This window comes from Mobula hypostoma, chromosome 5 (assembly GCF_963921235.1).
Source record: "Mobula hypostoma chromosome 5, sMobHyp1.1, whole genome shotgun sequence".
NCBI lineage: Eukaryota > Metazoa > Chordata > Chondrichthyes > Myliobatiformes > Myliobatidae > Mobula > Mobula hypostoma.
This window is the reverse complement of record NC_086101.1, coordinates 171,330,593-171,346,150: the sequence shown is the minus strand read 5'-3', so window position 1 is coordinate 171,346,150 and position 15,558 is coordinate 171,330,593. Positions and strand designations below refer to the sequence as shown.

Genomic DNA, 15,558 nt, shown 5'->3' with positions numbered 1-15,558 from the left:
CTTGGGGTGGATGTCCTTGTGGGCTCAGCTGCACATTTAGAGCTGGTTACCTCTGCCATTCAGTGTTTCCTAACCATAGAACCATAGAACACTACAGCACAGAAACAAGTAGTTAAAATTGATTCTATACTCCGTGCACCAAAAGGGAAAATCACAAAGTACTACGATTGTCCCATGATCTTTCCGTTGCATTTTTATTTGTTTTATATTGGAATCAGGTTTATAATCTTCAATATAGGCTACGACATTTGTTTTGGCAGCAGTACATAAAAATTACTACATGATACAAAAATAAGTACAGAAGTTGGATATTGAGGTAGTGTTCATGGGGTCATGGACCATTCAGAAATATGATGGTGGAGGGAAAGAAGCTGTTCACAAATCATTGAATGGAAGCCTTCAGGCTCCACCAGCTTAATAGAGTTCCTTTTTGTGGTTTTATGTTCATAGATGTGGATAATGCTGGCAAAGTCAGCACTTAGTTCCCAGTTCTTGTTGATATTGAGAAGCATTGATGAGGTTTAATCTTGAGTCCCGGCAGTGCTTGCGCTGAAATTCCTTCGATGCCGTTGCAATGACACTTTGATTAAGGCAACACACATCAAATCTCTTACTAGCTCTTCCTTCAGTTAGTCCTGACGAAAGGTCTCGGCCCGAAACATCAACTGTACCTCTTCCTAGAGACGCTGCCTGGCCTGCTGCGTTCACCAGCAACCTTGATGCGTGTTGCTTGAATCTCCAGCACCTGCAGAATTCCTCGTGTTGACACTTTGATTAAGTCAAGATTCTCTGTGCCTTGGAGGAAAACCTGCAGGTGGCAGTGTGCCCATTTCACTCCTGCCTTTGCCCTTCTCCATGACAGAGGTAGCAGCCTTTGGAGGAAACTTTGGTGAGTCGCTGCCGCGCATTTCATAGATGCCACACACAAGTTCTTGTAAAAGCAGAACAATCTGGAAATATTTAGCAGGGGAGGAGAAATCTGTGGAGAGAGGAACAAAACTGGCTTCAGGTCAATGACCTTTCATCAGAGCATGGTAAAAAAGTACATCCTATCAAATTCCTACTGTTCTGGTTTCCGGCCTAAGATGGTGCTGGTTAAGGTCAGCGACGACTTGTCAGCAGTAAACTAAACAAAGAAAACAACTGAATAACTTATAGATAACACTTCATCTGATAAAATTTCAGGTAAACAATTACTGCGAACAATAGAAAGGCGAGCAGAGGTGAGGCAGAATCGAGGCAAATGGAGGCGAGGTGGAGACGAGACAGAGTCAGGGAGAGGGGAGGCGATGTGGAGCCTGGGCCCGTCTCCGAGAGTCAGGAAAGATCTGAGTTTTGATTGATTTTAAACGTCGGGCAGAATTGGAAAGTGCAGGCACGGCCCGAATTGTGGTGGCGGGGTCGAAGCCCCAGAGCAGTTCAAGTGCCAGGCCAGATTGAAAAGGTCAGGGTGTCAGTACTGGAGGAGGGGGACAGACCAATTCCGCTCGCTGCTGTGTGGCGTTTACTCGGCTCTGCACTGAACTGAGGATGTGGCCTGCTTCGGCTGCAGTGATGCCTGGCTTCCGTTCTGTTGACTCACTTCCGTAAACTCCAGTTCCGAATGCTTTTTGCTTCTATTGTTTGTACAAATTGTTTTTTCTCTCTCTCTGTACATCGAGTATTTGACAGTCTTTTTTATTGAATTCTTTTGGGTTTCTTTATTTGTGGCTGCCTGTAAGGAGACAAATCTCAAGGTTTGTATATGATGTATGCATATTTTGATTAAAAAAATATGTATTTTGAACTTTTACTGTGCCTTGTACATACTGAAAAAACTTTTGAAATCAGGCACTGCAGGATGCCTGGATGCTAGTGCAGGATTTAACTGCCTGATTCAGTGAAATTTGTGATCAATGGTGACCTCACCTCATCTCCCACACTATGCGCTAGGGTGTAGATGGTGGGAAAGCAGACAAAGGTAATTCCAAATATCTTAGCACTGACAATTCCAATTTCAAAAACACCTTTTAATCCTCAAACTCTGGCAATTGCAATTATTTATTTATTTATTCCCCATTTCCAAATTTGGAATTTTACAATAATAATAAAAAGATCCTCACATCTTCATGTATATTACAATTCTCCACTTCATAGTCAACCATTAGTCTCGTGTGACCATGGATTTGTGCCTTGGAAGGTATCCAGGGCACAGACCTGGGCAAAAATTCTCCACTTACATTCCCTGTAAAAAGTATTTACCCCTCAGCAGTTTTCATGTTTTATTCTTTTACAGCATTGAATCACAGTGGGTTTAATTTGACTTTTTTGTTTGCCACTGATCAACAGAAAAAAGGCTCTTGTGTCAAAGTGAAAACGGATCTCTACAAAGTGATCTCAATTAATTACAAATATAAAACACAAGATAATTGATCGGATAAGTATTCAGCCCCTTTAATATGACACACCAAATCAGCACTCTTGCAGCCAATTGTTTTTAGAAGTCACTTAATTAGTTAAATGGTAATCTGTTTTTGGAGACCTGTGTGCAGTCAGGGAGTTTAAATGAATTGAGGAAAAGATACACCTGTATCTGGAAAGTCCAACTGCTGGTAAGTCAGTATCCTGGCAAAAATTATACCATGAAGACAAAAGAGCACTCCAAGCAACTCCATGAAAAGGTTATTGAAAAGCACAAGTCAGGAGATGGATAAAAGAAAAGTTCCAAGTCACTGGATATCCCTTGGAGTACAGTTAAGTGTATCACCAAGAAATGGAAAGAATATGGCTCAGCTGTAAATCTGCCTAGAGCAGGCTGTCCTCAACAACCAAGTGACTGTGCAAGAAGGAGACCAGTAAGGGAGGCCACCAAGAGACCAATGACAACCCTGGAGGAGTTGCAAGCTGCAGTGGTTGAGATGGGACAGACTGCACATATAACAACTGTGGGGATGCGTCACCGCAGCAGGCCCTGGAAGGCTTGAGAAGGTAAGAGGGTAAATTGAATACAGGGGAATCCTGGAGGAAAACCAGATGCTGCAAGAGAACAGTGACTTGGGACCAGCAAGACAGTGACTCCAAGCATAAAGCCAAAGCTACACAAGAATGGCTTAAAAACAACAAAGTTAATGTCCTGGAGTAGCCATGTCAGTGTTGAGAGATCAATCTAATTGAGAATTTGTGGCTGGACTTGAAAGGGCTGTTCATTCATGATTCCCATGCAATCTGACAGAGCTTGAGCAGTTTTGTTAAGAAGAATGGGGAAAAATTGCAGTGTTCTGCTTCTATCTCTTGTGGTTTATGGTCTTAATGATAGATGCCTCTTTGCAGCACCACCTTGTGAAGATGTTGCCAATGGTGGGGAGGCTATTGCCCGTGATTGAGCTGGCAGAGCCTACAATTGTCTGCATCTTTTTCAATCCTGTGCAGTGGAGCTTCTATACCAGGAGGTAATGCAACCAGTCAGAACACTCTCCACCCTACACCTGTAGAAATTTGCAAGAGTTTTCCATGGCCTCCCAAATCTTCTCAAACTCCTAATGAAGTATACCTCCTGGTGTGCCTTCATCAATAATGTTGGGGCCCAGGATAGAGTCTGAGATGTTGATGCTCAAGAACTTGAAGCTGCTCCATCTTTCCACTGCTGACCCGTCAATGAGGAATGATGTACGTTCTCCTGACTTCCCCTTAATGAAGTTCACAATCAGTTTCTTGGTCTTACTGATGCTGACCAATGTGCTTTGTTTATTTCAGTGAAGTTAAACCTTTCTTTGCAGTGAGCAGTTGTAGAATATGGTGCTGGATTGGTTTGGTATCCATGTAACATAGATCTATAAGGTAAAGATTTCGGATCGCGGTATTATGATTTTATATTACTTTTTGAAAACTGCAATGATAGCTGATAACAGTAAATAATAATGATACCAGCAGATTGCCATGAAAAGCTAATGTCCTGGTTAACTGATTACTGGAGCAAAGTGAAGACTCACCTTCTCACCCTTTTGTTAACCTAGTGAAAGACTGCATGGTTTGTTCTCCACACGACAACCAGTGAATGATTACTAGGCTAGAAGGTCACGTTTGATCATTAGCTTGTACCTGACTATAAAAGATATGGTGATATACTGCATTTTTTGATAGGAATTAATTGTCATTAAAATTAATGGGAAATTGTATAAATGTATTAAAGTTCCTTTTAGGCACAACTTGATCTTAGTTAATTTGCTGCTAAAGCAAACCCTGTCATTTCAGCTGAATAGGCATAGACAAATTGTTATTTTTTAAAAAAGCAGTCATCGCCTGCAGGCTCTTTTCCTGCCACACATGAAGGTCACTTTCAAATATTAACATGGTTTTTTGGCAGGGTTCTGCAAAGAGTTGGCTCCCTCAACCGAATATGTGTCTGAAGTCAAGTCAAAATATAGATGTAACGTTGAGCTTGACAGGTTTGACAGTTCTGAGCGCTGGCAGGGAAATGGGGTCATGAAGCAGGCAGGTGGGAATATAGAACAGCAGCTTCCTGAACTACTGTAGCTTGGAGATAAAAGGCAGAGTGATACAGTGGGAGGGGCTGGAATACAGCTCTTTGTGCTCTGTACTATAAGGGAATTGTAAATTTATGTTGTGCTTTCATAGAAAAAGATGAATTGAGCAGTGAAGGCATCAAGTAGCGGTCCTTTGCATCGCTGACTGGGTAAGAAACGTTATTCCCACAGTGAGCAAGTCCCCAACGGTAAGAAGCTTGCCAGCAAAATTACTGCAAGCATGCAAGATAATGTTGCAGCTCTGTAGAATGGGTTAACCCACACATTTCGAATATTGTGTTCATTTCTAATCACCTCATTATAGGAACAGTGTGGAGGCTTTAGAGGGGGTGCAGAGGAAATTTACCAGGAAGCTGCTTGGATTAGAGAGCATGTCTTGTAGGGAAAGGTTGAGCTAGCTCGGGCTTCCCTCCTTGGAATGAAGGAGGATGAGAGGTGATTTGGTAGAGGTCTGTGAGATAATAAGAGGCTTAGATAAAGTGGACAATCAGCACTTTATTTCTTGGGACGGCACGCGTGCCAAAACAAGGCGATCCATTTGATTTATTAGCATGTGCATGACCCTGATTACAAGACTTGTCCAGTCATGTTGGGCTGGATTGAGAATGGTTCGGCTCAGTTCTGATCTCCGTGACTGGGAGTTGCTGGCGACAGGCAGGAGATCAGATGGTGGCACACCTGACCTCCACTGGACTCAGTGCTGGTTTCGCTGATGAATTTAAGTGAGATTGGCACCTTATCTGAGAAAAACAAATACAGACGAAGAGTTATTAATTGAAAGATAGAGGTTGAAGATTAGCTTCATTTGTCATATATACATTAAATCATACAGTGAAATATGTTTGCATCAACTCTTTCATGTCAGACAGTCGAGGAAGTTTGGTATGGGCCCCCAAATCATAAGAACTTTTTACAGGGGCACAATTGAGAGCATCCTGACTTCCTGCATCATTGCTTGGTATGGGAACTGTACCTCCCTCAATCGCAGGACCCTGCAGAGAGTGCTGCAGACAGCTAGCACATCTGTAGTTGTAAACTTCCCATGATTCGGAACACTTACAAGGACAGGTGTATGAAAAAGGCCCGTAGGATTATTGGGGACCCAAGCCATCCCAACCACAATCTACTCCAGCTGCTACCATCCGGGAAGCAGTACCGCAGCATAAAAGCCAGGACCAACAGGCTCTGGGACAGCTTCTTCCACCAGGCCATCAGACTGATGAACTCATGCTGACTTGAGTGTGTTTCTATATTACATTGACTGTTCTATTTATTATAAATTATTATAAATTACTATGATTGTACATTGCACATTTAGATGGAGACATAAAGTAAAGATTTTTACTCTTCATGTATATGAAGCATGTAAGGAATGAAGTCGATTCATTCAAATTAAATCAGTGAGGATCGTGCTGGGGGCAGCTGGCGAGCATCACCATGCTTCCAGCGCCAACATAGCATGCCCACATCTCACTAACCATAATGGCTCATCCTTGGAATGTGGGAGGAAACCTACACTGCCATGGGGAGAATGTATAAGCTCCTTCAGACAGCAGTGGGAATCGAACTCCTATCAAAGACCACTGGCATTACAAAGCGATTGCAGTAACCTCTATGCTGCCCATGCATAAATGCATTTCTCACACTAAAATGCAGTTTAAATATGTTTTTTGTAATATTTAATATTTTTGGTGGTTAAATTATTTAATTCCTTGAAACATTTTTTAGATGCCACGGGTGGGAATGCTGGGCTGTAGCAATGAAACTACTCAGATACTTGCACCTACAGAGCCATAAAGGTATAGACCCAAGATCATTATTCCTAAGCATATGTTCGTTGGAAAGGGGATCCTGATTATTAGACCATGAGACATAGGAACAGAATTAGGCCATTCAGCCCATCAAGTCTGCTCTACCATTTCATCATGGCTGATCCCGGATCCCACTCAACCCCATACACCTGCCTTCTCACCATATCCTTTGATGCCCTGACTGATCAGGAAATGATCAACATCCGCCTTAAATGTATCCACGGACTTGGCCTCTACCGCAGTCTGTGGCAGAGCATTCCACAGATTCACTACTCTCTTTCTAAAGATGTAATTCCATCTCTTTATCAACAGAGCCACAGCACTGCCTTATGCCTTCCTGCCTGTCCTTTTGATACAAGGTTTATCCTTTGATGTTAAGCTCCCAACTATAGCTTTCTTTCAGCCATGACTCAGTGATGCCCACAAGGTCGTACTGACCAACCTCTATTGTGCCACGAGTTCATCCACCTTATTATGAATGCTATGCACCTTCAGTCCTGCATTCTTTGCCCTTTTGAATTTTACCTCTGTGATACAGTTTAACTCATTGCTCTGTCTGCATTTGTACCCAATCATTGACTTGTGCTTCCTTACATTCATGTTACACCCATCATCTACTTGTAAACCTGCTGGCTCATCCTCAGCTCTATCGTACTGGTTCCCATCCCCCTGCCATATCATTCTTGGGCAGCACAGTAACACAGTAGTTAGCACAGTGATTTATAGCACCAGTAATCAGGGTTCAATTTTCACTGCTGTCTGTTGGGAGTGTAAACATTCTCCCCATGACCATGTGGGTTTCCTTTGCATGCCCTGGGTTCCTCCCACATTTCAAAGACGTACAGGTTAGGGTTAGTAGGCTGTGAGCATGCTATGCTGGCACTGGAAGCATGGCGACACTTGCACGCCGCCTCTATCATGACTTCAGATGGTATTAAGGCTGATTTATACTTGTGCGTTAAATGTACGAAATTGCGAACCCTACACTGTATCGATGCTGAACCCTATGCTGTAGCCTAACATGCACCTCTCCCGAAATGTAACCAAGTGTCACGGCGTCGCAGACTGCAACAACTGTGATTGGTCCACTTGGTAGCCTCGCATTTCCTCCTACGCTGCAATAGCTTGCCTTTGGGTGACTGAAGGGCAGGGAAGGAACTCTGGCTGCAATGCTTTCCATAAAGCTTTACAGACCTCCAAAATTATGGAGGACCCTGTGCTTGATGCCAGTTTGTAGCTAGCTGCTGCAGCCTGTTGACTTTGACCTGAACCTAAAACTCGAATGGTGATTGCCAGTCTCTGAGTATACTGTGCGTACACTGATGCGAAATAAATGGTTGGAGATGATGAACCAAATCGTCAAATCTACCTGCCAACATCCAAAAATATTTGAAATGCATTTCCTCGTCCATGTCTCTCAGTGGCCGGACAAGCACAGAAAATTCACCCTCCTTCAGTTTCAGTCGCCATTGTTTGAAGTTTGAGTTTCTTCGTGTTGAGTTTCAACACGAAGAAACTCAACACAGTAGCATAGAAACCCCACCGCCAACTAGCATTTTGGCGGTGAATTGCAGAGCGACTCAGACACACCAACACACAAGTATAAATGCTCACAATGGTTGAGCCCACTTGCGTAGGCTGCAGTGTAAGCTAGTACGCACAAGTATAAATCAGCCTTTAGCAGTTGACACAAGTAACACGTTTCACTGTATGTTTCAATGTCCCTGTGACAAATAAAGCTACTCTTTAATCTTTAATCACTGTCACCATCACCTTGCAATACCTGGAACTTGGGCCATTTACCCAGCTAGCAGAAGATTAATAGATAGGATTATCCATTTCTATCCCACAACCCTCTAGTTAAACCCTTTAAGAAAATAAAAATGGCCAATGCAAGAAAACAGAGTCAACTGGGCCACCTTGTTTTTATCTGTTCTGTATCTCGTATTCATCCCTTTATGAAGAGCTAATTCCAACCCTGCCTCATCTCATTAGCTCTTCATCTGTTATGTTTAGTTCTGACTAAATTCTCCTTTCATCTGTTGTATAAAAACTTGAGGCCTGTTGCTTATAACCTCTCACACTGAAGATCATTCTCCATCTCCCCTATCTATCCGGCGACATTGATTCCCAGTTTAGCAATACTTTCATTTCTAAACTTTTCATTGTTGTTTTTATATTTTCCCCAGGTATGACATGTATAGGAAACAGGGAGTAAATAAGGTGCTTGAGGAGTATAAGAAGTGCAAGAAAATACTTAAGAAAGAAATCAGGAGGGCTAAAAGAAGACATGACATTGCCTTGGCAGTCAAAGTGAAGGATAATCCAAAGAGCTTTTACAGGTATGTTAAGAGCAAAAGGATTGTAAGGGATAAAATTGGTCCTCTTGAAGATCAGAGTGGTTGGCTATGTGCGGAACCATAGGAAATGGGGGAGATCTTAAATAGGTTTTTTGCGTCTGTATTTACTAAGGAAACTGGCATGAAGTCTATGGAATTAAGGGAAACAAGTAGTGAGATCATGGAAACTGTACAGATTGAAAAGGAGGAGGTGCTTGCTGTCTTGAGGAAAATTAAAGTGGATAAATCTCCGGGACCTGACAGGGTGTTCCCTCGGACCTTGAAGGAGACTAGTGTTGAAATTGCAGGGTCCCTGGCAGAAATATTTAAAATGTCGCTGTCTACAGGTGAGGTGCCAGAGGATTGGAGAATGGCTCATGTTGTTCCGTTGTTTAAAAAAGGATTGAAAAGTAATCCAGCAAATTATAGGCCAGTAAGTTTAACGTCAGTATTAGGTAAGTTATTGGAGGGAGTACTAAGAGACAGAATCTACAAGCATTTGGATAGACAGGGGCTTATTAGGGAGAGTCAACATGGCTTTGTGCGTGGTAGGTCATGTTTGACCAATCTGTTGGAGTTTTTTGGGAGGTTACCAGGAAAGTGGATGAAGGGAAGGCAGTGGATATTGTCCACATGGACTTCAGTAAGGCCTTTGACAAGGTCCCGCATGGGAGGTTAGTTAGAAAAATTCAGTAGCTAGGTGTACATGGAGAGGTGGTAAATTGGATTAGACATTGGCTCAATGGTAGAAGCCAAAGAGTGGTGGTAGAAAATTGCTTCTCCGAGTGGAGGCCTGTGACTAGTGGGTGTGCCACAGGGATCAGTGCTGGGTCCATTGTTATTTGTCATCTATATCAATGATCTGGATGATAATGTGGTAAATTGGATCAGCAAATTTGCTGATGATACAAAGATTGGAGGTGTAGTAGACAGTGAGGAAGGTTTTCAGAGCCTGCAGAGGGACTTGGACCAGCTGGAAAAATGGGCTGAAAAATGGCAGATGGAGTTTAATACAGACAAGTGTGAGGTATTGCACGTTGGAAGGACAAACCAAGGTAGAACATACAGGGTTAATGGTAAGGCACTGAGGAGTGCAGTGGAACAGAGGGATCTGGGAATACAGATACAAAGTTCCCTAAAAGTGGCGTCACAAGTAGATAGGGTCGTAAAGAGAGCTTTTGGTACATTGGCCTTTATTAATCAAAGTATTGAGTATAAGAGCTGGAATGTTATGATGAGGTTGTATAAGGCATTGGTGAGGCCGAATCTGGAGTATTGTGTTCAGTTTTGGTCACCAAATTACAGGAAGGATATAAATAAGGTTGAAAGAGTGCAGAGAAGGTTTACAAGGATGTTGCTGGGACTTGAGAAACTCAGTTACAGAGAAAGGTTGAATAGGTTAGGACTTTATTCCCTGGAGCGTAGAGGAATGAGGGGAGATTTGATAGAGGTATATAAAATTATGATGGGTATAGATAGAGTGAATGCAAGCAGGCTTTTTCCACTGAGGCAAGGGGAGAAAAAAAATCAGAGGACATGGGTTAAGAGTGAGGGGGGGAAGGTTTAAAGGGAACATTAGAGGGGGTCTTCTTCACACAGAGTGGTGGGAGTATGGAATGAGCTGCCAGACGAGGTGGTAAATGCGGGTTCTTTTTTAACATTTAAGAATAAATTGGACAGATACATGGATGGGAGGTGTATGGAGGGATATGGTCCGTGTGCAGATCAGTGGGACTAGGCAGAAAATGGTTCGGCACAGCCAAGATGGGCCAAAAGGCCTGTTTCTGTGCTGTAGTTTTTCTATAGTTTCTATGGCTGTCCTACTTCCAATCTACAAAATCTCTCTCCAGGACATTTTCATTCCAACATTTCTGCTCACTGAAGAATTACTGAATTTAATCATGTTGCCACTGGCTCGCAGCATCCTGAGCTTGAAGACCCACTCCTGAAGTCTTTCTACTTCTCTTAACACATTTTGTTTCTCCAAGTGTTGCTGAAAACCCACTTCATTGATGAAGCTTTAGATCAGTTTCCCTAATATCTTCTTCTGGCTCACTTTCAAGTTTTCTTTGACATTGTTTGGAAGTTCTTGCTTTGTAAATAGAAGATATTGTTGCTGTTGGTGCTGTCATATTCCACCAGATGGTTTTGGTTAAACTCATCTTTCAAGTCCAATTTTGTAAAATTGTAATTAACTGGGTGTGAGAGAGCATGTTCTCCCATCAATACTGCACTCCAGTGTTCACTCCATGGATAACAAACTCCGTCTGTAACAAACAGTGTGAAATGAGGAGTGCTGCATGCTTATTGTTGTCGTGGGAACTAAGTCACCAAAGAGATTTAGCTGGTAGATGTAGAGTAGTCTTTTATTTGACAAAATGAGATACAGTAGGCATCAAATTGAAAACCTTTCGGAGGAAGAGGCCCACTCAACCTAACATTACATGACATTTTATATGCTAAAGATCAAATGATAATCCTTTATTTACAATGTATCTACGATGCTTCCTTTGAATTACATGTAACTTTTACACCTCCTTCTTTGCACTCTCACTCCAGACAATGTTAATTAACCGTATAATAATTACAGCATGGAAACAGGCCATCTTAGCCCTTCTAGTCCGTGCTGAACTCTTACTCTCACCTAGTCCTACCGACCTGCACTCAGCCCATAACCCTCCATTCCTTTCCTGTCCATATAACATTGTCTGGTGTTTCAAATAACTGCTGTTTTCACAGCTGTAGGAACCCATTGTCCAGAATTGGATTTTAAATTTAATCTACAGTCCATATTCAGATCTGAAATTGGTGGCTGAAGTTAGTTGCTATAGGTTCTAACCCCCTGAAATGCCTTAACACTTATCCTTACAGAAACATGTCTCCAGGCCTACATCCCATGCACTATCAATCTTTAGGCTGTGCCTCTCAGGGACATGCTAATAATATTTTGTGACGGTATTGTAACTATATGTACTCAATTGTAAACTACATGTACTATGGGTGACTATATGTACTGTGTTTTGCACCTTGGCCTCAGAAGCCCAAAGGAACAATGTGTTTCGCTGCATATATGTATGTGTGTATTTGAATGACAATCAATTTGAATTTGAACTACAAAAAGCTCCTGTAAGTGAATTGAGTGCAAAGTTATAATCTGCCTTGTTTCACACAATCAGCAGTAGCAAAATACAGTAGCATTGATTTGATCCACAGATTTGGACAACCAAAAACTTGGTCAAAAATGTTTTGGGGAAGTTCGTAAGGGAGAAGTTAGATGGGAGGAGTTTTTTAAACAAACCAATAGCAAAGAAATAGCAGCGCAAATCAATGTCACAACTGATTATTCTGTGCTTCTGCTCTGAATGCATCAGCCCACCCTTTCCGTGCAGTCTTCATTCCGTTTCCAGCATTCACTTAATTCATGAATTGTGTTTCAGCTCCAGTAACCACTGCATTCCCTTTGTCCAAAAATAACTGAGAATGCATTCCCCTTGTCCAAAAATAACTAACCATTTCCTCGAGTTTGCCCTCACAGAAACTGCGAAAGTGTTTGCTTTTCAAATATGTGAATGCATCAGCCATCGGGAATGTGGTAGTAAGCTTTTTTGAGTGCTCTAGTCCTCCTGGTGAGGATATTCCTACAGCGCTGTTGGACAGAAAGTTCCAGAATTTAGACCCAAGGACAATGAAGGAAGAGTGATATGTATGACTGAATCAGGGTGCTGTCTGCTGCCAGTAGCTGCTTGGATTGCATGATCAGTCTGAATCTATCCCATTTAGTACAATGGTAGAGCTACATAACAGGACTTGGTGGTTTTTAATGTGAAGGAAGGACTTTCACTCCATCACAGACAAAGCCCTCCCCACAACTGGGCACACCTACGAGGAGCGCTGCCACAAGAAAGCACCATCCAGACCATGCTTTCTTCTCACTGGTATAGAAACACCAGTGCCCTAGAATGGAAACGCCTACAAGAATTGTGGATAAGGCCCAGTCCATCGCAGGTGAAGTCCTCCCCACCACTGAGCTCATCTGCGTAGAGCGCTGCTACAAGAAAGCAGCATCAATCATCAAGGTCTTGCCCTCGTCTCACTGTTGCATCAGGAAGGAGGTGCAGGAGCCTTTATTCCCGGTCCACCAGGTTCAGGAACAGTCATTACCCTTCAGACATCAGGCTCCTGAACCAATGTGGATAACTTCACTCACCTTAACTCTGAATTGATTCCACAACCTATGGACTAATTTTCAAGGACTCTACATCTGATGTTCTCAGCATTATTTATTTACTTATTTAATTGCATAGTTTGCCTTCTTTTGTACATTTGGTTATCTGCTAGTCTTTGTGTGTGTGTGTGGTTTTTCATTGACTCTGTTGTATTGCTTTGCTCTACTGTGAATACTTGCAAGTAAATGATTCTCAAGGTAGTATATAGTGACATATATGTACTTTAATAGTAAATTAAACTTTGAAAAGGACTGTGCAGCAGTCAGTCCTATGATGTCATCAAGTGTCCACAGACTAACTCACTGTGTGGAGTTAGCAGGTTCTTCCTGAAATTGTATGGGTTTTTCTAACCCAGAAATGTACAAGTTGGTGTGTTGATTGGCCCCATTGTGTAGGTCAGTGGTTGATAGAGAACGTGGGGAGAAAGGGGTCAGTGTTGTATTATTGTAATGGATTGTTGATATCCGGTGTGGGTTTGGTGGGTCTGAAGGCCTATTAACATGCTGTGTGTGTTCCTATGACTCTATGAACAATTCATCTACAGCAGGTAGATTGTTGAGAATGAGGTCAGATAGGTTTATCCTCCTGTCATATAAACAGAGAAGAATGAAAAGACTCAGCAGATTAGGCTGCATCTGTGAAACAAGAAACCAGAAATGTTTCAAGTCAGAGACACTTGGTTACAAATGTCCTTGGATCTGAAATGTTTACTTTTTCTCTTTCCATAGATGCTGCCTGACCAACAATTAGTGATTTTATTTCAGACTTCCAGCATCTGGTTTTTGTTTATTTATCTATTTATTATTTCTTGAGATACAGTGAGAAACAGGCCCTTCCAGCCCTTCGAACCACACCACTGAGCAGCCCCTGATTTGATGCTAGCCAAATGTCGGGACAATTTACAGTGACCAAATAACCTTCTGATTGGTATGTCATTGGAAACTGGAGCACTGGGAGAAAACCCACACATTCCACAGGAGAACATACAGGCTTCTTACAGGTGACGTCAGAATTGAACTCGGAAGCCCAGAGCTGTAATAGCGTTGCACTGACCGCTGTGCCACCGTGGTGCCCGGTGTTTCATGTGTTTTTTACTATCCCTCTCACTTGTTCATTTCTTGCCAGCCAGGGTCCCAGTCAAACAGTTATGTCCTTTAGGGCTTCGCCTGCTTGGTAAGTGGTGGTGCTGCCATCTTGGAATGGACACCCAGAAAATGTTCCATGCCCTTGCTACAAACTCCGCTTTTTCCAGGCAGTATTTAGATTATGAAGACATGTAGTCCTCTTTTATTGTCATTTAGTAATGCATGCATTAAGAAATTATACATTATTTCCTCCGGTGTGATATCACAAAACACAGGACAGACGAAGACTGAAAAAACTGACAAAACCACATAATTATAACATTTAGGCTACGTCCACACTATGCCGGATAATTTTGAAAACGCCGGTTTCGAGTAAAAACGACAGGCGTCCACACTAAGCGTTTTTCAAAATATCTCCGTCCACATTAGGCAGATATTTGGGGGAATCTTCTCCTACTGGGCATGCGCAGGACACACAGAAAACTAGCGAAGAGGAAACGGTATACTTAGTGTGTGTTTGTCCAGTTACAGAGTACAAAAACTTTAAAGGAATTGCTCTTGGCTGTCGCGCAGGAGGACTTAAAACTTAAAAAAAAACAAATACTGGAGTGTATGGAGGCAACCGACAGGGAGTTCACGGACAGTATGACCCGGCTGACGACGAACATTGAAAAACTGACTAACTCTGTTGCATTAATAAAGCACCTTGTTAAATGTATAAAACATGTCTGCATCAGTGTTATCTTGTATTTCCATACAATGTTACATTAGGCTGTTCAACATCTATTGTCAGAGAAGTACTTGCATAAGTAGGTAAACCACCTTCATACAAGCAAGGACAGAAAACAAGGCGAACTTATTCACTTCTCCACTTCATTGTTAAAACAACGAACATCTGTTCCGGCACGTCATGACAGCGTTTTTAAATAGTCAAAAAAGCTCACTTTACAATTTAACTGTCACGCTGTTCACACCGACTGCGCGTTATAACAGCTTGCGCAGTACCAAGCAGAAGCAGAAAAAAGCGTTGTTGTGTTCTCATGACAACGTTTTTAAATCTCTCCGGTTATCCCGTACACACTACGCCGGATATTAAGCGTTTTCAGATTTATTCACTCTGGAGAGTGTTTTCGAAAATCTCCGTTTTCGGGGGCTGAACACGCCGGCTCAGTGTGGACGGGAGGGCTAAACGAAAAGAAAAAGCTTCGTTTTCAAAATTATCCGGCGTAGTGTGGACGTACCCATAGTTACAACAGTGCAACAATACCATAACTTGATGAAGAGGTCCATGAGCACAGTAAAGTTCAAAATTTCTCAAATGTCCCACACCTCACGCAGACGGGAGAAGGTAGAAAAACTCTCCCTGCCATGCCGACCACAGTCTGACTCTGAGTCATCCGAAAACTTCGAGCTCTGATCAGCTGTCCGACACCGAGTACCGAGCGCCATCTCTGTCCGAATGATTCGACCTCTTTCTCGGTTGCCAAAAGCAGGCAAGGCCGGGGACTTTGAGGCCTACCCTCCAAAAGATTCCCAACCACACAGTAACGACAGCAGCGAAGGGGCATTTCAGA

General features: G+C 42.5%; 1 protein-coding gene across 3 annotated transcripts in view; it reads left to right on the top strand.

Annotated features, from left to right (window-relative positions):
* The window catches only part of LOC134347176 (storkhead-box protein 2-like), a 332,294-nt gene that overhangs the window by 5,637 nt on the left and 311,099 nt on the right, over positions 1–15,558 (top strand). Inside the window, exon 2 of one of the 3 annotated variants that reach the window (XM_063049419.1) lies at positions 8,524–8,676. The exons of the other annotated variants lie outside the window; for them this stretch is intronic. The gene's annotated coding sequence lies outside the window, so the exon portion shown is untranslated. The remainder of the gene's footprint in view (positions 1–8,523; positions 8,677–15,558) is intronic. 3 annotated transcript variants of the gene reach the window in all.